Source organism: Octopus sinensis, linkage group LG12, assembly GCF_006345805.1.
Source record: "Octopus sinensis linkage group LG12, ASM634580v1, whole genome shotgun sequence".
NCBI classification, from domain to species: domain Eukaryota; kingdom Metazoa; phylum Mollusca; class Cephalopoda; order Octopoda; family Octopodidae; genus Octopus; species Octopus sinensis.
The window spans coordinates 56,778,480-56,804,039 of NC_043008.1; the positions used below are offsets into that span (position 1 = coordinate 56,778,480).

Below are 25,560 nucleotides of genomic sequence, written 5' to 3' on the forward strand. Positions count from 1 at the left end.
TATATATATATATGTATATACATAACGTGTATTTTTGGCGTACTTTCTTATTGAAATTATTATTAACATACTCAGTACATCTTCGGTCTTTGAGAAAGTATAAAATGTTAATACTAAGTTAGTACTAACGTTACTATAATAAACTCAGATGAATCGACATTTCAATAAAATTTATACTTAATTATTACGTCTAAAATTAACCAGGCGCTTGCATTGCTTTTTCCGCTAATCTTGACGCCAGTTATTGATTGATGAAAATCTGTGTATTCAATTTTCTCTGGTGTGTTTTACGGCACATTAATCAAATATAAAAATGCTATTAAAAAATGCACCCAGTGTTCCAATTCAGTAAATTTCATATATTATTCATTCTGCTGACATTCTGACATTATCAAAATATCTCGACACATTTCACCGATGACTGTTCTGTTTTTAATTCAATAACGGTTGATATCATATGACAGAGTTTATTATAAAAGCAACAACAGCAGCAACAACAACAGCAACTACAACAAACACAACAACGTTTGAGATAAAATTCTACAGTGCACTAGGTTGTGTAATAAAATATACCGTTTTACAAACAGCAATCAACTGTTTGTTAATAATTCCATACTGCCTTGTGGCGATGTCTTTCCCTATTTGTTGATACAAAGTGATACGGTTGAGATTTAATTAATCCTAAATCAGAGGAAATTGAGAATTTTTGTGTCTATGATAATTACTCCATGGAGACGTTCTATAAAAACATACACTAAGTTCATTTACCATCAATGTTGAGGACTGTGGTGTTTAGGAACATCGTCTTCCGTCACGTGAGGAAGACAAAAATAATTGATGCCGGTTTAGAAGTTTTCGGTTAAGTAACAATTATGAAGGGAATGAGTGAAATGAGAGAATTCGGATAGCAATGAAGGAAAACAAAGGTCAAAGAAGGAGAGAGAGAGAGAGAAAGGGAGGGATTGAGAGCGAGGAAGCCAGAAGGAGAGTGGTTATGTTATAGAGGTTGATTTATGAGGAATATGGTAAAAGTCTTGAGGAAGATAGAATTAGCCAGTGGTTTTATGTGACAGAGATACGATCTAATAAGCCTAGGGGATGCGAAAATCTTAACAAAGAGTAACTGTCTCTTTTAGGAAAATAGTTTTTTCTTCTTTTTCTCTCTTTTATTTATTTATTTTTTTTTTTTGCCTTTTGTCTGTTGCTCCGGACAACTTGCAGCATGGAATGCATCTTTTACCGCAATAAAAACATCGTATCGAATGAGAAACTGAATTCAGCATAACAACGTGAACAATAGTATCAAATGAGAAAATAAATCCTCAGCTCATCATACCCACCAACACTACCACCACCACCACCACCACCACTGTCACATCACCACTTATACCATCACCACAACCACTGACACTAATATGAGCAATAGAAAACATGCTCTAGCCTACCAAAGAAGAGATAATGAGATTTCAGCAAATCTAATCATAGTTTTGTTTTGCTTGGAAAATGATTTAAAATGTGCTGCAGAGAAAACAACAGAAGATTATTTGCGCTTGAAATCAATGGTATAGAATTGCCGATGAAAATCTGAAACTATCTGAGAAATTGAGAAAGTAGAGTTAAATAGCCAAAGACAAAGACAAAAAAAAAAAAACAAGAAATTAAAAGAAAATATATTTTATTTCCAATGAATTGTTTTATGCTTTGCACCTTATTAACTCTTCCAATACCGACGGTATTATTTTCTTTAGATCGATTTGCAATAGAAAAACAGCAAGTGGTAAGATATACGACTCCAATTATCCCTCATCAGATTTACACGTTTAGGCGTTTCATTTTTGTATATATTGGGAACAAATATGTGTTAATATATCAATAGTTCTTTAATATTCAATATCTTTAGAAGATAATTGCGCTCTTTTAATATGAATGTACCGTTTTGCATAAGACTCTGTTTTCTTGAAGATTTCATATTTTTCATACATCAATACAGTATATGCCAGACTTTATATTGAATTTCTTTTTCACACTAATCGATTGTTCAATATAAATGTTTAAGAGATAATGTATATCATTTACTTCTTTCTAATTACTGAGTAATATATAATACGTAGTAGCATTTGTACTAGGATAATATTAAAAAAATGTTATTAAAAAATTGTTTCTATTTCAAGCAGAAGGCCATCAAATTTAAGAGAAGTGCGAGTAGTTGGTACCATTGAACCGCACCGTCACTTCGTCGGTACTTCAATTTATGCATCGCAAATAAAATGAAAAGTAAAGTGGAAATTGAAGACAGAAAGTAAAGTGTTAGAAAGCATAACACAACATACTTTACCGAGATTCTAATATTTCTTCAAAAGTTCGAAGCCTTAAATTCTATCAAAGACAAAATCGAAAATTTGGGAGTCAATCTAAATTGCAGATGAATATCAGTTATATTGTGAAATGTTATTACACCTACCTGATGATAATAACATTTCACAGATAATTATCTATCTTCATGCAAGTATATATATATATATATATATATATATATATATATATATATATGTATATATTCATATATATATGTATATATTCATATATATATGTATATATATATATGCATATATATGTATATATTCATATATATATATGTATATATATATATGTGTATATATATATATATGTGTGTGTGTATGTGTGTGTGTATATGTGTATATATATATATATATATATATATATATATATATATATACACATATTAGAAAAAAGAATAAGAATGACTCCACTGGTAGTTCTAATAAGATTAATTTATTGTTTTTTTTTCATTTTTTAATAAATGAAGTTTTATTTCATAGATCTAGTAAGTTCCCCGTTAACTTTTGGGGAGAAATTTCTCACTTTCGTTATAAAAAAAATCCGAAGTTTTGGGGCTTTGTGATTTATATATAGGATTTAGGTGTGTTTCGGGTGGTTTTCGGGTTTGTTAATCATCGTGGGAATGAAAGACTGTTGCTGAATGATAGCTGAAAGAATGTAGTGAATGGTCAACACAAGATACTAGATTAAGGGTAGAGTTGGGAGGTGGTGGAGTGTTACAGGAGTGTTTGTGACGTGATTTGAATAGATGACCTTTGGTCTGAAATCTAATGACCAGATGTTTTTTTCCAAATTCTTTCTTTTAGTAATTTTCTAGGTTTTCGATTTCTGTGGTGGTGATGTTAATGAGGTGTAAAATACATGTTTTTTTGTTAAAAATGTTTGTTGATAGAAGTGTTAAAGTATATATGCATCTCTCTCATACACACACACACGCAAACTCTCTCTCTCTCTGTATATATATATATATATATATATATATATATAGATAGATAGATAGATAGATAGATAGATAGATAGATAGATAGATAGATATAGATACAGGGGAAGAATTCACGAAATAAACAAAAGACGAAGACAGGTGGTGTAGAAAACAAACAGATGTATAAGTATAACGCTCGAGAATTGAAAAAGTCATTAATGTTTCGAGCCTACGCTCTTCTACAGAAAGGAACACAGAAAGAAACAAGGAGAGAAAAATGTGTGTAGTGGTTACATGCATACAAAAATAATGCAACGCTCACATATATACATAGACATATATATGTATACATACATACACACACACATATATATATATATAAAACTATATGTATACACATATTCATATATACACACATACAAACTTACAAACACATACACATGTATATATACATACATACACATATATATATACACACCCACACATACATATCCCCTCCAGTTCACATGTACCCACATCTCTCTCTATGTATATATACATGTATTTATACTTATATATATATATATATATATACATACACACATACATATTTATATATACACACATACACATACATACACATATATCTATCTACGCACACGCATATATACATATATATACACACATGCATGGATATACTCATACATACGTACACATGTATATAAATAGTCATCCATACACATGCAGATATATACACAGACACATACATACACATACATAAACTGGCAGAATCATTAGCATGCCAGCAGTATTTCATCTGTCTTCGCGTTCCAAGTTCAAATTTTACCAAGGCCAGGCTTGCTTTTCATCCTTTCAGGGTTGACAAAATAAGTACCAGTTAAGGAGTAGTAAGTCAATTAAACCAATGCCTTGGGCAAGTGCCTTCTACCATAGCCTCGTGTGTGGATTTGGTAGACGGAAACATATATATATATGTGTTGGTGTTGTGTTCTGTATATATATATATGTGTGAGTGTTGTGTGTGTGTGTGTGTGTGTGTGTGTGCCTGTGTTTGTCCCCCCAAGATCGCTTGACAACATCTGTCTCTCTCACTCTCCTTCTCTAACTGTCCTTCTCCTCCCCCCTCTCTCTCTCTTAGAGTCAGGTATGTTGTATTGTGTGAAAGAGTAGTTCTGACGCACCCGCTCAGTAATTTACTCCAGAAACAAAAAAATGGTCGTCGCGAGACGAAAACAATCTCTTCCCAAAGGCAGATGTGTTACTACGACAGTCTAAGGACTGCTGAAATGTAGAAAATTATAGAGTTTCAGTGAGGTTAAAAGATAAATTTAGAATAGATCTTAATTACTTTTATTAATTGCGTCATTAAACCATGAAATAAGTACACATATGAATATGTGGTTAAGAAACTCATTTTGTACCCACAAGGTTTTTGGCCCAGTCACATTGCGCGGACACCTGGACATGTGACTTCTGCTGCAGTCCCGGCCGATCAATACTTTTTAAATGAATATGATAAACGGAAACGGTATGAAAGCCCGTCATATATAGATACACGCGTGTGTGAGTGTGTGTAATTCTGTCAGAGTTTGTTTTTTCAGCACTTGAATCCAGTGTCGGTAGGTTTACGTCCTAGTAATTCAGCATTTCGGCAAAAGATACCAATATAATAGGTGCCAAACTTTAAAAAAAATATTAAGTAGTGGCATCGATTTGTACGACTAAGGTGGTGCCAGACCACGACCGCACTCCAATGGCAGAAAGGAGTATATATCAAATTTATACAAGGAATGGTAAACACACGCGTTTATAATGTCTCACACTCCGATGCAGTATATCGAACTCCTATCCAAATTTTTTGAATCTTGCTTGCTATGTATTTTGTCATTAAATATTCTTTCTACGATTAGTTCACTTCGCTGTGAGGTGGAAACATTAGAAGCTCGATATATCTAACCATATTATTGCTACTTTGTAGTGATTGCTTTTATGTTCTATTACTGGTTCAGGGAATGAGCGAAAACAATTCCCAGATAAAAAAAAAAATTACTTAAAATTCTTGAAATACTTCCTCTAAAAGGCTACGAAGAAACGTCTTCGTTATGGTTCAACTCTATTAATAAATGACATTTAAAAATATATGAAGATAATAAGACTAGTAATAGAATTTCTAAATGAAGTTATTGGAATTATTTGTGTCTCGTATTAATGGTGGTCCATATTAGTCATATCAAATAAATACAAATAACTGAAATAGATTAAAACATATGAAGGTTTCATTTCCCTAAAGACATACAACTACATTTAATAATTCTATATAATTCTCATGAATAAAGTAACAATGTGCAAAAGTATTTATAATCTGCACCAGGTCTTTTACTTATAAATGTAAGAAAAATTGTAATTCATTTTTATTTTTCCTGCAGTAGATATATTGGGAAAGTTTTTACTAGCACTCTCGTTTTAAGTTCCTCTGTACTCATAACAATAGAATTGAATTTTAACATATCGTTTCATAATTTCTGTTCTTGAATAGTTTAATCTTTTAATCTGAAAGGAAGTTAGTATCCATGATTCTTTACATGCCATCCGATGCATGTGACAGGAAGGAAGGAATTTCGAAAATTGAGATACAGCATGAATGCTTGCAAGAATGTTAACTACGCCAAAATCTCTCATAGTGCAAGGGAATCACAAAAACATTTTCTTCGACTTGCACTGCACTAATAAATACAATTTTGTTGCTCAGAGTATTGAATGCTTGGTTATCTCAGAGTGTGTGGAGGCGCAATGGCCCAGTGGTTAGGGCAGTGGACTCGCGGTCATAGGATCGTGGTTTCGATTCCCAGACCGGGCGTTGTGAGTGTTTATTGAGCGAAAACACCTAAAAGCTCCACGAGGCTCCGGCAGGGGACGGTGGTGATCCCTGCTGTACTCTTTCACCACAACTTTCTCTCGCTCTTACTTCCTGTTTCTGTTGTACCTGTATTTCAAAGGGCCGGCCTTGTCACTCTCTGTGTCACGCTGAATATCCCCGAGAACTACATTAATAGTACACGTGTCTGTGGAGTGCTCAGCCACTTACACGTTAATTTCACGAGCAGGCTGTTCCGTTGATTCGGATCAACCGGAATCCTCATCGTCGTAACCGACGGGGTGCTAAAAGAAGAAGAAAAAAAGATCTCAGAGTGTTCTATCCGCTCTGTAGTTGATAGATTAGCCAACATGGAAACCTCTGCTTAGTCACTTATTAAATCGCAATTCAAGCCCGAAACTGTATTAGCTGATGACCCTATTCTTGTTTACGGAGATACTGTTGCGCTTACATCTGTCTATCCCGTACCGTTGGTTAAGTCTATGAGTGTATTCTGTACTGCGTTGTAGTTTCTACGTAGTCACCATGCATACTAGAAAAATTATGCAAATTTCCTTTCAATCATAAACTACTTGAAGTAGGAAGGACACATTGAAATAATCATTGAAATAATCCTTTCTAATAACCGTCAATGGAATGACTCTTCGGCTAAGAGTGGCTAGGTGATTACATTGACCCTCAAAACATGAAATTCAGAGTCGATCTTGGCGGAATTAGAACACGGAAAATAAAGTAATGCCGAAAGAAATGCCACTGTGCATGTACGGTGATGCTAACGATTCTGCCAGATCCGCATCTTGTAGTCGTTGAAATAATAAAATGTGATAATCGTGGCTAGGATGTAGTTTGTTGATGAGTTTCATTTTATCAAGCTTAACATAAAACGAAACAACAGCAACAATTAAAGAACCAATCAAAAGCCACAATAAATGGGAGTGATAATAATTGATACACCACCAGGGAGAAGTATGTTCCTTTTATTCTGTTTAAGTGTTGCTTTACAAGTCATTAGAAGATTTCTCCTCTCTTAAGGTACAGTTACACTTCAAATATATCACCACGAATTAACAACATTGAAGCAGTCTTTCTGGCAAACACAGCAACTCATGTAGATGACCTTTAATCAAGGGCGTATAATCATGAACATTTCTTCATTTCTATATATAGTGCATTCACGATTATAGATTACCATCTTCAAGATTTTCGTTTATTTTTTTAAACAAGCATGTATGATTTGAATAATATTTAGCTGCTATTTCTAGAAGTTAGATTAACCAGTTAGACGCTCTCATAATAATCGTTTTCTCTATGCAAGTGTGGAAGGATTTCATCATAAGTGTAGTCTAAATATTTTCAGAAATGAAGACATCTCAACATTCCATGGCACGCTATGTTGCAATCCAAACCATTTCTGCTACGTGTTGTTGCAGTCTAAGCCATTTTCTTTTAGGCTCTGTTGCAACCCAAGCCATTTCCATCCAAGATCTCCAATTTTCTTTCACGTTACACCACACACCGCAATTACGCTTCAAGATTATTGCAAGCAGTTTCGTTCAGTATCGGGAGTTTTTCAAATGAACAAAATCTACATTTATGTAAACCAAACAAATATAGAATAACTGTCAGCAATGTAATAAATTATAATTGGACGATTGAATCTTAGAAAGCTGCGTTTTTTTCGTCATAGGAGAGACATTCGTTTTGAAGTAAATTCCATCCGGCTGAACATCACACGCTTCACTAAAAAAATTCGAAAGTTTCTTATTCTCAAGAGAACATAATTTCCGTTGTAGATGCGTATATAATGGGATCGAATAGTTTCTCCCACAATACTTTAGCACCTTAAAGGACCTGCAGCACGAAAGAAAATGTGAACTGCAAGTCAATACTTACAAACAATGAATTGTGGCTTTACCACGGGCCTGTGTTTACATATCTTGGTTTGGAAAGCAACTGAAAAATATGTATGTATATATACATACATATATATATATATATATATATATATACATACATACATACATAGCACAGAATCAATCATCTTGCTACAGTCAAAAATTGTGAAGCATGACTGTCAACACTACTACATGAACCCGAAGATTGCAGAATTCAATGCATGAAAGTACTAGTTCAATCAGAATGAACATTTAACATTCTACTATTTCATTTTATTTTATTCAATTATAATATATTATCTTATAATATATCATTATAAGATTGTAAATAAAACGTGAAAATCAGACAAGGTTGGAATTCTTTTTATTAATATATATATATATATATATATATATTATATATATATACATACATACATATATATATATATATATATATATATATATATATATATATATACATATATACATACATATATATATATATATATGTATTTATGTATGTATTTATGCATATGTATATATTTATATATATATATATATATACTAGAATACATATATATATATATATATATATATATATATATATATACATACGTACGTACATATACATGTGTGTGTGTGTGAAGCCGCGTGGCCTAGGGGTTAGACCGTTGCACTCAAGATTGTTTGATCGTGGATTCGATTCCAATACAGCGCGGCGCGTTTGTTCTTGTGCAAAACACTTTATCTCACGTTGTCTCAGTTACCTGTTATATATATATATATATATATATATATATATATATATATATATATATGTATGTATATATATATATATATTATCTCTTAACACTTAGATGTTGTGGAACAGCGGCCCTGCTGGGGTACCACTTTTAACTCGAATTAATCGACCCACGTCCTGTTTATTAAGACTGGATTTATTCTATCGGTCACATTCGCTGACCTGGTACGTTACGGGCTCCTTTCGTTTTCCGTCTGGCAAATCCACAAACAAAGCTTTGGTCAGCCACAGGCTATAGTTGAAGTCACTTACCGAAGGTGACACGTAGCGGGACTGAAGCGTAAACCAGGTAGTTGGGAATGAAGTTTCAAACTACACAACCTTATACACGCATATATACGTATGTAATATATATATGTGCGTGTGTGACTTTGTGAGTTTGTGTGCGTGTATGCGTGTTTATATGCATATATATATATATATATATATATATATATATATATATATATATATATATATATATATATATATATATATATATACTAGCAGTATAGCCCGGGTTTGTTTTCTTTTCGGTTTTTTTTTTTCTTTTCGACCCTTTAGAATCGGAATTTTTGAAAAGTAAAAATTTTGCATTATGTAGCTTGTTATTCTCTTTAAGTGAAAATTTTCCTGATTTAAATACACTGATAAACGGCGACACAGCAATCAAAAAATCGTAATATATAGGGATTTTCATAGAAGAAAATGCACCTCTTTGATGTAAAAATTTTTGGTGTTAACATGGTCCGATTTGAATTTTTCTCTTCTACGGAATGAAGAGCAACCCTTCTTCTATCATACTGTCAATTTTGGTCAACTTGCACCGCAGGGTCTCGGAGGAGATAGTGTTAGTACCACATACAGACAACTTCGGCTTATATATATATATATATATATATATATATATATATATATATATATATATATATACATACATATAGGTGTATGTATGTATATGCATATACTAAGTAATTAAGGGTTTAGCAACAATTTGCCTCACCACACACCGAGTTTAGAAATAGCAGTCAAAGAGTTATGGCTATTCTTCCTACTTAAAAGGGAGATCTCAGTAAAACTACAGCACTTAAAAGGCAAACGCAGGCAAAAGAGAAAGAAATGACGACAATCATTCTATATTAAGTCACCTACGGACGTACGTTTCGAAATTAAGTCTTAGGAAAGCATAAAAATTAGATAATTATGTCTTACCCAACTATTTTTCTCATCAGCTTAGGAATCTACAATTATGAATAATTGTATATTAAATTTGGAGGTACTAGAAGACATCACCTCAACTCATGGTATCAGAGCGAGCTTAAGCCGTTACCAGTATCACCAAATTCAAAGTGTGAATGAAAGTTTGTGTCACCAACCTCCTCCCACCAGCGTGCTGCCAGGATAAGATGTTGTGGTTATTTACTGGGATGAAATATGGTTATCAGTAATAATATAGGGTGAAATTTATTAATTTGGAATAATCATTAATTTCACCAAGTAGATTTCGGCGTGTAAAAGCCCCATTCGAGGAAGGTTTAAGTAATACTAAGTAATTAAGGGTTTAGCAACAATTTGCCTCACCACACACCGAGTTTAGAAATAGCAGTCAAAGAGTTATGGCTATTCTTTCTACTTAAAAGGGAGATCTCAGTAAAACCACAGCACTTAAAAGGCATGTAGGTAGATAAGATATATAAATATGTAGATGTAATATAATTGTGTACATTTCTTGATAATTGCGTTGACTTACCAGTAAAGTTATTTATTTTAAAAATGACAATATATATATAGAAAGTCTAGGAAGTTCACACTTTTCTCATTTGTAAAGTTTCTTTCCTACGACATTTTAAGAAAATGTTTTACTTCAATTTAGTTAAACATTTTTATGACATTATAAATATTTTGCTATCTAAAATATCAAATTACTCAAAACAGCATACTAATCAAATGCTCTGGTAAGGTATGTAGATATAATGTTAACGTTGTAAGAATTTAGAAAGTTCCAGAACTTTGTTTGAAGAATGAATCTCTAAGCCTTAGACTTTGCCATTAAAATTGTTTTACGAACTCAATATTTATACGCGAGCTGGCAGAAATGTTAGCGCACCGGACGAAATGCTAAGCGGTATTTCGTCTGCCGCTACGTTCTGAGTTCAAATTCCGCCGAGGTCCACTTTGCCTTTCATCCTTTCGAGGTCGATTAAATAAGTACCAGTTACGCACTGGGATCGATATATTCGACTTAATCCGTTTGTCTGTCCTTGTTTGTCCTCTCTGTGTTGAGCCCATTGTGGGTAGTAAAGAAATAGGTATTTCGTCTGTAGTTACGTTCTGAGTGCAAATTCCGCCGAGGTCGACCTTGCCGTTTGTCCTTTCGGGGTCGATAAATTAAGTACCAATTGCGTACTGGGGTCGATGTAATCGACTGGCCTCCTCCCCCAAAATTTCGGGCCTTATGACTAGAGCAGAAAAGAAACGTTAGCACACAGGGTGAAATGCTTAGCGGTATTTCGTCTATCTCTACATTCTGAGTTCAAATTCCGCCGAGGTCGACTTTGCGTTTTATCCTTTCGGGGATGGATAATCTAAGTACTAGTTGCGTACTGAGATCGATCTAATCGACTGGCCACCTCCCACCAAATTTCGGGCCTTCTGCCTAGAGTAGAAAGGAATATTTACGCACTATTATTCGTAGCTTTAACTTTCTAATTTCTCATGATGTCAACTACCCTGGTTAGTTAGAAAAATCGTTTCTAAAACAGAAACCAAAATTGAATGGTTGCAATGGTCTAATGGTAGAACATCTGTCCCATTTACAGGTAATGCAGGTTCGTGTCACACTTACATCACTCGATTTTTTAATTTTTTTTTATATTTAAAGGCGGCGTGATGGCAGAATCGTTAGTATGCCGGGCAAAATTCTTACCGACATTTCATCTGTCTTTACTTTCTGAGTCAAATTCTACCGAGGTCGACTTTGCCTTGCATCCTTTCGAGGTCGCTGAAATAAGTACCTGTTGAAGACATGTATCGACATACTCGATTTAGCCCCACCATGATATTGCTGTCCTTGTCCCAAAATCTGGAAACATTATTTCTAATTTAATCTTCACCGAAATTCTTGACTGTTAATTTATTGATAGAATGCACTGCTGACATCGGGGCGATTCAAACGTAGAATTTAGAGTCAGAATAAACAGTGGATGATGTGTTTTTCTGTCCGTCGCGCAAACGATGCTGCCAAGTTACCACCACGGAGATATTTACTTAATGATGCAAATATTGATGTCTAACATTATCGTGATGAAATAGATTTCAATGAGAGACGAACGTCAGTTGAAGAAACCGGCAACATTGGACTTCTGCGCATTTTGTTAAGTCTTAAAATAACGAATTGAAAAAGCGGCAATGATGGCCTAAATGGATATTGTATGGTATTAATCCTTTAGCATTCAGATTATTCTGTCAAACATAATGCTTATTTATTCACAAGGTTTTGAATTGATTGTGCATTGTATTGTTGCTTCAAGATTTCGATGATGTGATTCTTTCTTATTACAATTATCTCGCGTTCCCTCGAAGTTCATAAATTCATAGTGTTGTAACAACACACAGTCCTAGATACTAAGATTAAACCATCTGAAATTGATAGAGAATTTCATTGGACGGTGTTAGTCTACTGGCAAACGTCCTACAATATCTAGAGAAGATGTAGGTTCAATAAATTATAGCGTGTAAATAATTTATGAGAAAACCTACCGTATAGAAAAATCGAGGCTGCCCGACGCCTTTGAATCAGTTAGTGTAAACATAAAGCAGGGTAGCGTTCGAATCTTTCTATTCAATGAGTTCTTAAACCAATATTTGTAGGATATTATTTGTGACTTTGTGCGTTCTTGCTTTGAAATATAGCCATTTCATATATGTATATATATATATATATATATATATATATATATATATATATATATATATATGTGGTGTGTGTGTGTGTGTGTGTGTGTGTGTGTTTGTGTGTGTGTGTGTGTGTGTGTGTGTGTCTGTGTGTCTGTGTGTGTGTATGTATGTGTATGTATATATATATATATATATATATATATATATATAGCCGGCCGCCAACACTAGTTTCTGCAAAATAGGGGTAGCTTATCTTGTTCAGGCTACAGTATTAGCATAATCCTGCGTTTGAAACTTTAAAATCACTTCTTTAACCTTCTAAGACATCTCAACGCTTCTAAAGCAAACTTCGTTTGTTAGTTTATGTTCATCGTAATTTGAATTTAATATATATATATATATATATATATATATATATATATATATATATATATATACACATATATATATATACACGTACAGAAACACAGTTACATACATATGACTGTGTGTGTGTAATAAACGAAGGATGATTTCTATCAACCAAATTTCAGGGAAGAATTATGAGTTCATCGAAGGATATTTTAGAAGGGAATCATAGTAAATTTCTTCGGGATGTGATCGGACTACAGTGAATCGTTTGCAAACGAAGGGATTTCATCACACAGCCATATTATTCATCCCATTTTACGTTTCTTGAATTTTTAACATGGCGTTTTTATATCCTTTTCTTCTCTAGGTACCAGGCCCGAAATTTTGGGGATGGGGGCCAGTCGATTAGGTCGGCCCGCATTTGTTTTTATATCGGCATATTCTTTTCTACTCTAGGCACAAGGTCCGAAATTTGGGGAGGAGGCGGACCATTCGATTAGACCGAACCCAGTACGTAACTGGTACTTAGTTTATCGACCCATGAAAGGATGAAAGGCAAAGACGACCTCGGCGGTTTTGAACTCAGGACGCAAAGACAGACGAAACCCTGCTAAGTATTTCCCTCGACGTGCTAACGTTTCTGCCAGCCCACCGCCTTCGTTTTTATATCGATATATTCTTTTTTACTCTAGGCACAAGGCCCGAAATTTTGGGGGTAGAGGAAAACAGTCGATTAGAACAAACCCAGTACGTAAGTGGTCCTTAATTCATCGACCACGAAAGGTTGAAAGGTTGAAAGTCGACCTCGGTGGAATTTGAACTCAGAATGTAAAGGCAGAGGAAATGCCGCGTCTTTTCCTGAATTATAAGCAGGCTTTGCTGTCCTTTGAGGCATAATGTCTTGAATGCATAGACAAGCATAAACCGCCGTTGAATGTTCTCAAATACACACGTGTGGGTATTTTCCATGAATCTGTAATGTTTGAGCGTTTGATCTTTTCTCTCGGAAAGGAAATTATCGTTGTGCTGAAATGATATTGATTAAATGATTATTATTCTGTTTACATTTGTCTAATATTTACCTGGAAAAAAAAGGTCGTGTAGAAAATGACCGAGAAGCAATGATGAGTTGTAAAAACAGGTTATTATTTACAGTAAACCTGATTATGTGATGGAAATCTCCTTTACACAAAATAGATTGCTGTAAATTGTCGGCATTTGCAATTGTAATAATATGCAATAATATGCATATGCATGTCTCTCTAATCGTTTCGGATTTCTTTTGAAATATTTATGTATGCTCATGAAATGCTGATATGGAATTACTCGTCACGGAGCAGCATTTGTTGACTTCGGTTACCATTATGTCATTATGCAAGACTGAAAGCTGATAGCCCCGTACCGTAGCGCGTAATTATAATACACATGTAATCGCAATTATCACTTAAGCAAACATTGAAGTGCATACGTCATGCTGCTATTTCCATTTAATCAGAGCAATATGCTGTCCTATCCTTAAATATTATGTATGGTGTGTGTACATGCGTTTATCGTCTATGTCCATCTTGTTATTTAATGTTCTACGCTTCTCGTTTTATTTACACGCATACCAATGGTTTCATATATGTGTGAGTTTGTGCGTGTGTACCCGTGAGTAAAATATATATTTGTGCAAAACTAAGATTGGCGCTAGAACGTCACAGAACAACTCACAAAAGAATAAGTCGTATAAACTTCGATAGCATTCCGTCTTCTTTTCCTAGAAAAACTTCAAACAATTTATATGCCAGTATACAAACAACTCTCTCTCTCTCTCTCTCTCTCTCTCTCTCTCTCTGTATATATATATATATATATATATATATTAATATATATATATACATGTATGTGTGTATGTATTATGCGTTAAATTAAGTAACGTTGACGAGTGAATATTATGTAATAATTAAAGCTTTAATCTTATAAGCATTCACCGTGTATTGGGTATGGAAAATAGTCTAATATTGGAGTATAATTAGCCCTCGACGGCAAAAGTTGGTGTTAGTACGTGTGAGGAAATAATGGGTGCGGGTTCAGTTCCTGTGCATTCTAATACCCTTTCTTTTTCTCGAGGGCTTATTTGGTCCAATATTAGACAATTTTCTATAACCAGTGCACGGTGAACGCTTATACGCTTACGCACATACATACACACGTACACGCGCACACACACATACCTCATACATATATATCTTATATTAAACTTTTTAATACTTTTTGATAGTTATATACATTAAAAAAAAAATTAAATAAAAAAATTTTAAAATTTTAAAATTTATTAATTTAAAATTTAAAAAATATAAAATTTATAAATATAAATTAAAAATTTTAAATTTAAATAATTCAAATTTTAAATTTTATATTTTATATTTTTTGTATATTATATTAATTATGTTTATTTTTATGTTTTGGTTTATGTTTTTCATTGTTTGATTTGCCTAATAGTGGTTTTATCTCTAATTTAATTTATATATATATATTATATATATACACATTCGTACATACATACATGTATATGCACACAGAAACACAAATACACACACACATATTGTTTAGTCCCACTGCGTAGCACTTTGGACTAATCTTCCAATATAGCCTTAATTCTTTGTGATTAAATATGGAAGACAGATAATGGGTGGAAGTTCATTTGTAAATATATATGCATGCGCGCGCATGTGTATGCAAGCGTGTGTCTTTGTTTATGCTTGAGCCTTTACACCATCATTTGATTACCAGTGTTGGCTGTGGTTCAATAATGTAAATTAAGAAAGGATACCTGAGTTACAGGTGAACAATTTTATTTCTGTCATTTCAGTTTAAGGATCGATGAAATAAATCACTCTCAGAAGTTGATGAATGGCATAGTCCACCTCGGTGGTTTTTAATCTCAGAACATAAAACCATAAGAAATAGCATTAAGCATTTTGCCCTGCGTTCTAACGAGTCTAGCATCTCGACACTTTTTCTAAATTTCATAAAGTTTTCTACTGGTGGTGCTCCAGCATGGCCACAGTCATATGACTGAAACAAATAAAAGAATAAAAGAAAAAAACTTGATGTACAAAGACTGAAATTTGTTGGGAAGTGTAGGTTGAGTAAATGGACCCCAGTATTTTACTGGTACTTATTTTATCAACTCCGAAATGATGAAAGACTCAGCCTAACACTGCTAAACTTGAAATCATAAGGTAAAGACGGAATAAAATACTCTAAGCGTATTGTCTGGCATAGTAACGCTTCTACATGCTCACCACTTTATTGTAGTTAACAATAGTTTCATGTGAAGGCGCATGGATCAGTGGTTCGAACGTCGAGCTTACGAACGGGAGGTTGTGAGCTCGAATCCCGGACCGGGCTGCGTGTTGTGTTCTTGAGCAAGACACTTTATTTCACTTTGGCTCCAGTTCACTCAGCTGTAGAAATGAGTTGCAACGTCACAGGTGACAAGCTCTATCGGTCTTTGTCTTTCCCTTGGATAAAATTGGTGGCGTGGAGAGGGGAGGCCGGTATGCATGGGCGACTGCTGGTCTTCTATAAACAACCGTGCCCGGACATTTGCGTGGGAAGGTAACTTTCTAGGTGCAATCCCATGGTCAGTGTCGTGACCGAAGGGGGTCTCAAGATAGTTTCATATTTTTGGCATAGGCGAGCAATTTCGGTGAAGGGGTAAGTCTATTACATTAACCCAGTGCTCGACTGGTACTTACTGTACTTATTTTATCAATCCCTGAAGGATGAAGAGCAAAGTCGACTTCGATGGTATTTCAACTCAGAACATAAGGACGGACGGCACGCAAATTAGCGGCATGCTAATGTTTCTTATTTCTTTATTGCCCACAAGGAGCTAAACATAGTGGGGACAAACAAGGACAAACAAACAGATTAAGTCGATTATATCGACCCCAGTGCGTAACTGGTACTTATTTAATCGACCCCGAAAGGATGAAAGGCAAAGTCGACCTCGGCGGAATTTGAACTCAGAACGTAGCGGCAGACGAAATACCTATTTCTTTACTGCCCACAAGGGGCTACACACAGAGAGGACAAACAAGGATATACAAACGGATTAAGTCGATTACATCGACCCCAGTGCATAACTGATACTTATTTAATCGACCCCGAAAGGATGAAAGGCAATGTCGACCTCGGCGGAATTTGAACTCAGAACGTAGTGAAAGACGAAATACTGCTAAGCATTTCGCCCAGTGTGCCAACGTTTCTGCCAGATCACCGCACTATTTTTATTGTAATTCACAACGAAGTCAATAAAATGACATTCATTCACCGCTTCATTCAAAACTTTTTACATAATTTTATCTACAATGGAAAATGTTTGTTGAATAGAATTGTTATGCAACTGTAAATAAATCACATTACACGCGAAAGCAAGGTTTCATAGTCATAAATCCATTAAAATTTAAAGAATAATTCAAAGATATTTGATACGTTTGACACCGACAGCTGTTAGAACATGAGATACTAGCTACTGACATCTTAACACGTCAACACCTCATAAATACAGAAACTTGAATACATACAGCAAAAGTCTAGTTTAAAATGGGGAGACGTGCAATTATTAAAATCTATCCGCAACTGCGTATTGAAATCACTGTAAAAAGATTGAATAAATTTGATGCTAAACATTTTGTTATTTAGAATAACCACAATAATAGAGGCTATCAAATGCTGTTACACATCGCTGGTCACAATGCGCTTCGCATTGTTTTAGCCTTCAAATGACGCCACCCCGCTGGCTAAGCGAGCAGGCCAACAGAAGAAAGAGTGAGAGAAAGTTGTGGCGAAAGAGTATAGCAGGGATCGCCACCCCTCCTGCCGGAGCCTCATGGAGCTTTAGGTGTTTTCGCCCAATAAACACTCACAACGCCCGGTCTGGGAATCGAAACCGCGATCCTACGACCGCGAGTCCGCTGCCCTAACCACTGGGCCATTGTGCCTCTCCACACACACACACACACACATACATATATATATATATATATATATATATATATGTATGTATATATGTATGCATTTGTCAGTGTACGTGTGTTTATTATCCCAAAAGTTAGCCTGTCTATTGTAAGTTTCACTTCAGCATAGTGTGACAATCTAAGTAGACAATCAACATTTGATATGACAAGTATATCTATGTACTATGTATGTGTGTGTATGAGTATGCATGTATTATTTATCTATCTCTCTATATATGTATTTATCTATCTCTCTAGATAGATAGAGAGAGAGGGGGAGTTACATACAGTCATGTAGTACATACACTACGTTAAGCGATCACACATAATCGGAAAGTTATTCAAGTCCGGATGCAGAATATATTGCCAGTTAATCATTTATTGCAGCTACCTCCTTTAGCAGGTATCCAACTAATTTTGCAGTCATGCCTCTCACAACATTTGTGGAAGAACTCATTGCATCTTTTGTGGCAGTGAAATCTTAATTTTCTACTTTAACTGCAATTATTATGAAGGTCATCCACACGAATGCATTGATCCCTAGCTTTTGGTATTCTATTACTATGCTGGTTTAAGCAAGAATCAATAACAAGACATTAGGGTCTCCTCTTGTACGATGTCTGGTCTTTCGGTCAGCGATATAATATTCTGGTTAACAGGCAGTGTCACGCAGAAATGAAAAATGCAATATTCCTGTTCTGCTCGGAAGGAATTCAAGATATATCGATCAAAATATCTGACGACGTTTAGATCGATATGTCGATTAAATAACTGGTCAACACGTTAGTGATGTAAACACGTGTATTTCATATATATAATTCAGGGTGTTGTGGATATATTCTCGTGTACATTACACAAAAATGGAAATAACACTGACATCTCATTTTAACAGTTATATTTACCAAAATTACATTAAAAAATGTCTTGCAATACTAAAGAGTAAATCTATTCAATAAAATTGCCATTGGCTTCAACCACAACCTCCGTGGAGCCGCAATGGCCCAGTGTTTAAGGCAGCGGACTCGCGGACGTAAGAACGCGGTTTCGATTCCCAGACCGGGCATTGCGAGTGTTTATTGAGCAAAAACACCTAAGCTCCACGAAGCTTCGACAGGGTAGTTGGCTGGGTGAACCCCGTTGTACTCTTTCACCACAACTTTCTCTCACTCTTTCTTCCTACTTCTGCCACAAAGCAGAGGAACCATGGTGTAACCCACTATGATGTGGTAAACTTTCAGACCCTAGTCTAGATTGCGAAGCCTCTGTGCCCCAGGATGGTTCAGCACTCCACCCGTTAAAAGCCACCGTTTACGGAAGGAGGATAACAGAGTAGCTTTCGCGCCCGTGCAACCGCCAGTCTATCGCGTGTGGTGGGTGGATCTTCAAGTTGCCACATGCATTCTTAGTAGCTTAGAGTAGGCTCGAATTAGAGATTATTCTTTGTGGCTAATGACGTGAGTGCTGATTGGAAGAAGAAGAAGAAGAAGAAGAAGAAGAAGAAGAAGAGATCACAACCTCCTGACGACTTCGGAATCTTATGCAACTCTTCTACACGGTCCTCCTGTTTAATTTAGTGAATGCTACCATAATCCTTGCCTTCAGTTCATTTTTGGTGTTACAAGGAGTTTTGTTGGTTTCTTGCTCAACTGCGTCCCATACAAGATAATCAAGGTGGTTGCAGTCTGGGTAGTTAGCTGGCCAGATGCTATGGATGATGTGGTCGTAGAAATTGTCTGACAGCCATGACTGGGTTATCTTGCGTGTGTGGCATGGTACCGCGTCTTGCTGCTAGACATAGAGTCTTCCAGCAGCCACCCTCTTGACCCAGGGCAGCACTACCTCTCTAGCACTTGATGTTGGACTCCGTGTTGAGAATGAGGCCGTATGGGAAGAGGAATGGAAGTATAACGTCGCCATCACTAATGATCACTCCAAACATTATGATGTTGACTGTATGTTTGATTTTTATTACTCTCAGTACATGTCCTCAGATTGCACTGTCTTCAGATTGACACCAAAACACTCTGAAATATTTGTACTGGAGTTTCCGTCGCGAATGCCAAGCAGTACAGTATGTCATTTCCAAGTTTCTGGCTGAGTGAATTGAGTCAGACAGTGTCCAACAGACCCTCCTATACTGTATAGTCGACAAAATCAAAAAGAAGCAATACAGTTGCGCGAAATAAGAAACATGAAACCGACAATTTACATATTGAACCCTGTATGTACATATATATTTATATATACTTCTCCACGGAAATAATAAGAGTTAATCCGACTAATATCTCCACGGAAATAAGAGTTAATCCGACTAATTTTTTTTTCTTGAATGATGTGCGAAAAACACATTAAAAGAATTATTTACCTTATTTACGCAGGTTAAAAATCAGGTATTGTACCGGTACAATTATGTAAAGCACGTTATGTACTGATGTGAACTGCAAAAGAAATGTCTAAGGTGAAGATTAGACTTTCACCGAGTTTCGATATTTTTTTTTTTTTTTACTGCATTTCTATTCCGTAAATACCTTTGGAAATGACTTCAATTACAGACAATCGAGATTTTAGACATGAACGAAACGAGAAAAAAAATACCTACTTTATAGATTTGTGTACTGCTTGTTTATTTGACTATTTATTTTGATTGCTGTTCGCAGGTGATTTTAGCAAAGACTTGACAAACGATTAGTCTTTAGCAAAGCAAATTGTTACATACAGCAAACTAAATAACATGATTGTATCACAAAGTAATTACTCATTACATAGTCAGACTTGATCTTTCGATTCAGTTGTATAACAGACAAATTAAACAATTCACACATAAAAAGAAAAGCCTGTACGAAACGAAAATGTTGTAATTATTAGACTAATTCACATAAGATTCCTGTACTAGAAACCTCTACACACTAATCAAAATGTATTTAGCTGTATTGTTCTCAGAGAGGTCTTCTCTAATAAACAGCATACTTATCTCTCAATCAACAGCTGCAATGTTTCGAGCGGTTTGACGGAAATGAAACATCTTCATATTACTTTCATAACACCAGCTAAGCTGTTTTCAAAAGAAAATTATGCGGAATTGTTTAAAAAAAATAGACAACCTTTTTTTCTAATAATTCTATCTTCTAATTTTATTATCTTTCTTGTATTTTATATTTTGATAGATTGAGTCATGGAAGCTCAATTTCTCTCCCACGATGGTGATATGGAGGTTTTTGAAATCCAATTAGTGTCCTTCATAATATTTCTGCTTGAATGTATCGGCTATCATCTCATGTTGATATGAGGTCACACATATTTTAAATATGTCTATCTATCTATCTATCTATCTATCAAGGCTGTATATTAAGAAGCTTGCTTCCCATCCACATGGCTTCGGGTCTTCCTTGAAGTGTTTTCTACCATAGCCTCGGGCCGACCAAAGCCTTGTGAATGGATTTGGTAGACGGAAATTGAAAGAAGCCTGTTTATATATATATATATATATATATATATATATAATATATATAGGGAGAGATTACGAAAGAAACAAAAGACGAAGACAGATGGTGTACAAAACAAACAGATCTATTAGTATAACGCTCAAGAATAGAAAAAAGTCTTTTTCGTTTCGAGCCTACGCTCTTCTACAGAAAAAAACAAAGAGAGAAACAAGGAGAGAGAAAATGTGTATAGTGGCTAACGATATATATATGTAAATATGTGTGTGTGTGTGGCTGTGTCTGAGTTTATCCCACACTACCTCTTGTCGATAGATACTCATGTGTTTACATCCCAGTAACTTAGCGGTTCGGCCAAAGTGCCGAAAGAATAAGTAGAAGGCTTTAAAAAGTATAAGTACTTGGGTCGATTCATTCAGCTAAAATTGATTCTAGGCAGTTCGCTAGCATGACTGCAGTCTAATCACTGCAACAAGTAAAAGATACGGTCTCATATTTCTGACAGTCTCTCCACAATTCACGAGTTTCCATTGCTCTACACAAGTTCCTCTTGCTCACGTTTGTATCGTCTGAGAATTAATCGAGGAAGTTTTGAGGAGCAGGACTTCTTCTGTTGTGTCTTCCGCGAGTTGTTTCTCTCAACAGTAGCTAAAAAGAGCTGTATTTTCATCAAAATCTGTACCACACATGACAGGTGACAGGTTTCGCTAACACCTCCTTTGTGTCGACGTAAAACGGAGATTTTGTTCAATAGCATGCATACACCAGAGTGATTATGAAAATATATGTCAATGCGCAATCCTGAAGGACTCCTAATTGGATATCAGAACCGTCAGTATCACCATCAGGAGAGAGAAACTGAGCTTCCATATTTATGTAGAGTATATTTACAGCAGAAACTATGGCATCGGTTATTCCATACGCAACGACTATTCGCATATGCTTTCTTCTATGCATGGAGTAAAAAATGACTTCTGTATGAGTCTCTTTATCTTTCTGTATACATATATAAATATAATATATATATATATATTATATATATATATATATATATATATTATATATATATATATGTATATACATATATATGCAATTTAAAAATAGGATAAAATCTTTATCAGAAATTATCAAGTAATTAGCAGGAAAAACCGTATAAGGGAAACAATTATTAATTATTCCCTTTTGCCTCACGCTAGGATGGACTCTTAAAATCAAAACTAACATAATAAACATATTGTACCGAACGCGAGGGAATGCCACTCTCGCAGCGGGCCTTCTAAAACCAGATTCAGCAGCAGATCATATGATTTCATATTCAGTGGACAAAATGCACTTTTAAATCAAAACGTTTATTATGGTATTTCTGACTTTATAGTAATACCCTTATATATATATATTATATATATATATATATATATATATATATATATATATATATATAACAAACGAAGGTAAAATGATTCCTTCAAAGGGGTGTAAAACATCCAATTCACTGGTACGGTAGTTGAATCCCACAGAAATAGAAGTATAAATACAAATTACAAACAATAAACTAAATAGAGAAATATAATTGACAATCTAACAATTTATTACATTATGATATACTGATATAATATGCTGTAAAATATAATATAATGTAACAAATTAAAAAAAACAAAAATTTCATTGATAAGCAAGTCATATCTTTGTATACAATTTCTTCAGGGCCTTGGTTCAGAAATGCTGGCGAAATTCCATGTAAAAGAATTGCCAGATTGCATAATACTGATTCAAAGACACACACATACACACGCGCACATGTTTTTTTATGGTAAAATGCATTAGTTAAAAATTCAACTTACCCCGTGCATTTGATTTCAATTTGAGATTGTCAACAATCTTATCGTAGGCTTCAGTCCCAGCCACACCAGAATCCTTAAGAAGTTTCTCTGTTCGGGCTATACATATTCCATTATCACGGAGATGTTTTTCAACTTCATTGAAGCCCTAAAAATATAAACCGTGAAGAACAGAATATAGATATATATTATAATTACATCATAAGTACTCTGTTAATCGAAAAATAAAACGGAGAGATGCTGAATACAAACAGTAAATCTAGAAAACTGTAGCGATTATGAGAAGGTGCATTCTTTGCAGGTTATAAACGCAGGGAAAGAAAAGAACGCGGATGACGGCGTTATATTTATTACTCAGTCCCGGTTATTTCAATAACTAGCAGTATAGCCCGGCGTTGCTCGGGTTTGTTTGTTTTCTTTTCGACCCTTTAGAATTGTAATTTTTGAAAAGTAAAAATTCTTGCATTATGTAGCTTGTTATTCTCTTTAAGTGAGCATTTTTCTGGTTGAATTACATCGAAAAATGGCGATACAGCAATCAAAAAATCGTAAAAGATAGGGATTTTCATAGAAAAAAAAAGCACCTTTTTGAAGTAAATAATTTTTGATGTTAACATGGACCGATTTGAATGTTGTCTTCTACGGAAGGAAGAGCAAGCCTTCATCTATCATACTCTCAATTTTGGTCAACTTGCGCAGCAGGGTCTCGGAGGCTACCAAACCTGCCACACACTCACACAGACAACTTCAGCTCTATGATGGCCCGCATGGGTAATAAAAAAACAGATCCCAAAATCTCATGGGTTTGTGCCAGTCACGAGGCCAAACATCTTGAGATGTCTTGTTCACGGTCAAACAAACAAATACGACTGAGAACAATACTACCGCCCTCGCTAAGACGGAAGTAATAAAAGAGAAAGAGGACAGAGTTATTTTATATTTTATACTGCGATATTATTTTAGAATGTAATTCAGAGAAAAGTTATAACACATATTATTTATCATTTCAATGGACTATATATACTTTCCATTGTTCAAAGAAAAAGTATTAAGTATATAATAAATTATAGTGCACTTACTTGTGAGAGGAATTTACGTTTTTATGTGAAAAAAATTGAAAAAATATGTAGTTTATAATTCGTTAGACATTCTAAAGTACAATTGTAATAACTAGTAATCTCCATTTGTTCGTGTGGTTAATTTTTTCCCCTGAGGATTTTATTATGAGAAACAAATTACCATTTCATTTACTAGAGAAATATATTTATAAGATCTGTGGATAATACGAATATATATATATATATATATATATATATATATATACACGTGGAGTTTTACAGTGCATATATGTAGATAAGTTGAATGCTTCAATAGTTGTTGATGTTGGTCTATAAGATTTTAGAAAATAAAAGATAAATGCTTGTAATAGCATTTTATTAAAAAAATGTGGGTTACATAGAAAAAATATATATACAGGGTTATTAAGTAAATTGCTGAAAACAAAAGAGTAATTATAATTGTCATGAGTGTATAAAATTGGAATATAGGAATATTCCATTTTAACAATGAAATATTACAGATTATTCTATAAACTTTGGTATTAAAGTTTTTCAATGTTATAATTTAAAATGTGAGAGATCTATGGATTGAACTTACACTGATATTATGTTTTAATAAAGAAGCGTGCTAATATCATGAGTTTAAAATGTGGGTTATATGGGTATCATTATATGGAAAGTGGTGGATTATTGTATATGATGCGGAGGACTGATATATAATTCATAATTCCAATGTTGGTATTAATTTTGATATGGAGGAAAAAGTATTGTAATTGACCAGAAGTAAATTATAACAGGCGCCCTGTGACTCATATAGTATGCGCAGCCGAAACCCGTTTGGGTGTCCTGAGGGACGACCAGATATATATATATATATATATATTCTATATTATATATATATATATATATAATATATATATATATATATATATATTATATATATAATATATATATAATATATTATATATATAATATATATATATTATAACAACATGTTACATTACTCGGTAGTCAAGATAAAACTCTGAGTTTTCAGATGCCGAAGTGGAAATCCACAACACCATCTCTTCGGTTATCTGGCTATTTGAAAACGTTATGAATAATACCGTTAAATAAGGGAAATTACTCTATTATAACTCTGCTTGCCTGCG

The 25,560-nt window shown here is 34.4% G+C and overlaps 1 protein-coding gene across 1 annotated transcript in view; it reads right to left on the bottom strand.

The window, feature by feature from the left end:
* The window catches only part of LOC115217925 (metabotropic glutamate receptor 4-like), a 133,846-nt gene extending 110,348 nt beyond the window's left edge, over positions 1-23,498 (bottom strand). Inside the window, exon 1 of the mRNA XM_036508016.1 lies at positions 23,355-23,498. The gene's annotated coding sequence lies outside the window, so the exon portion shown is untranslated. The remainder of the gene's footprint in view (positions 1-23,354) is intronic.
* Positions 23,499-25,560: the final 2,062 nt, after the last annotated feature.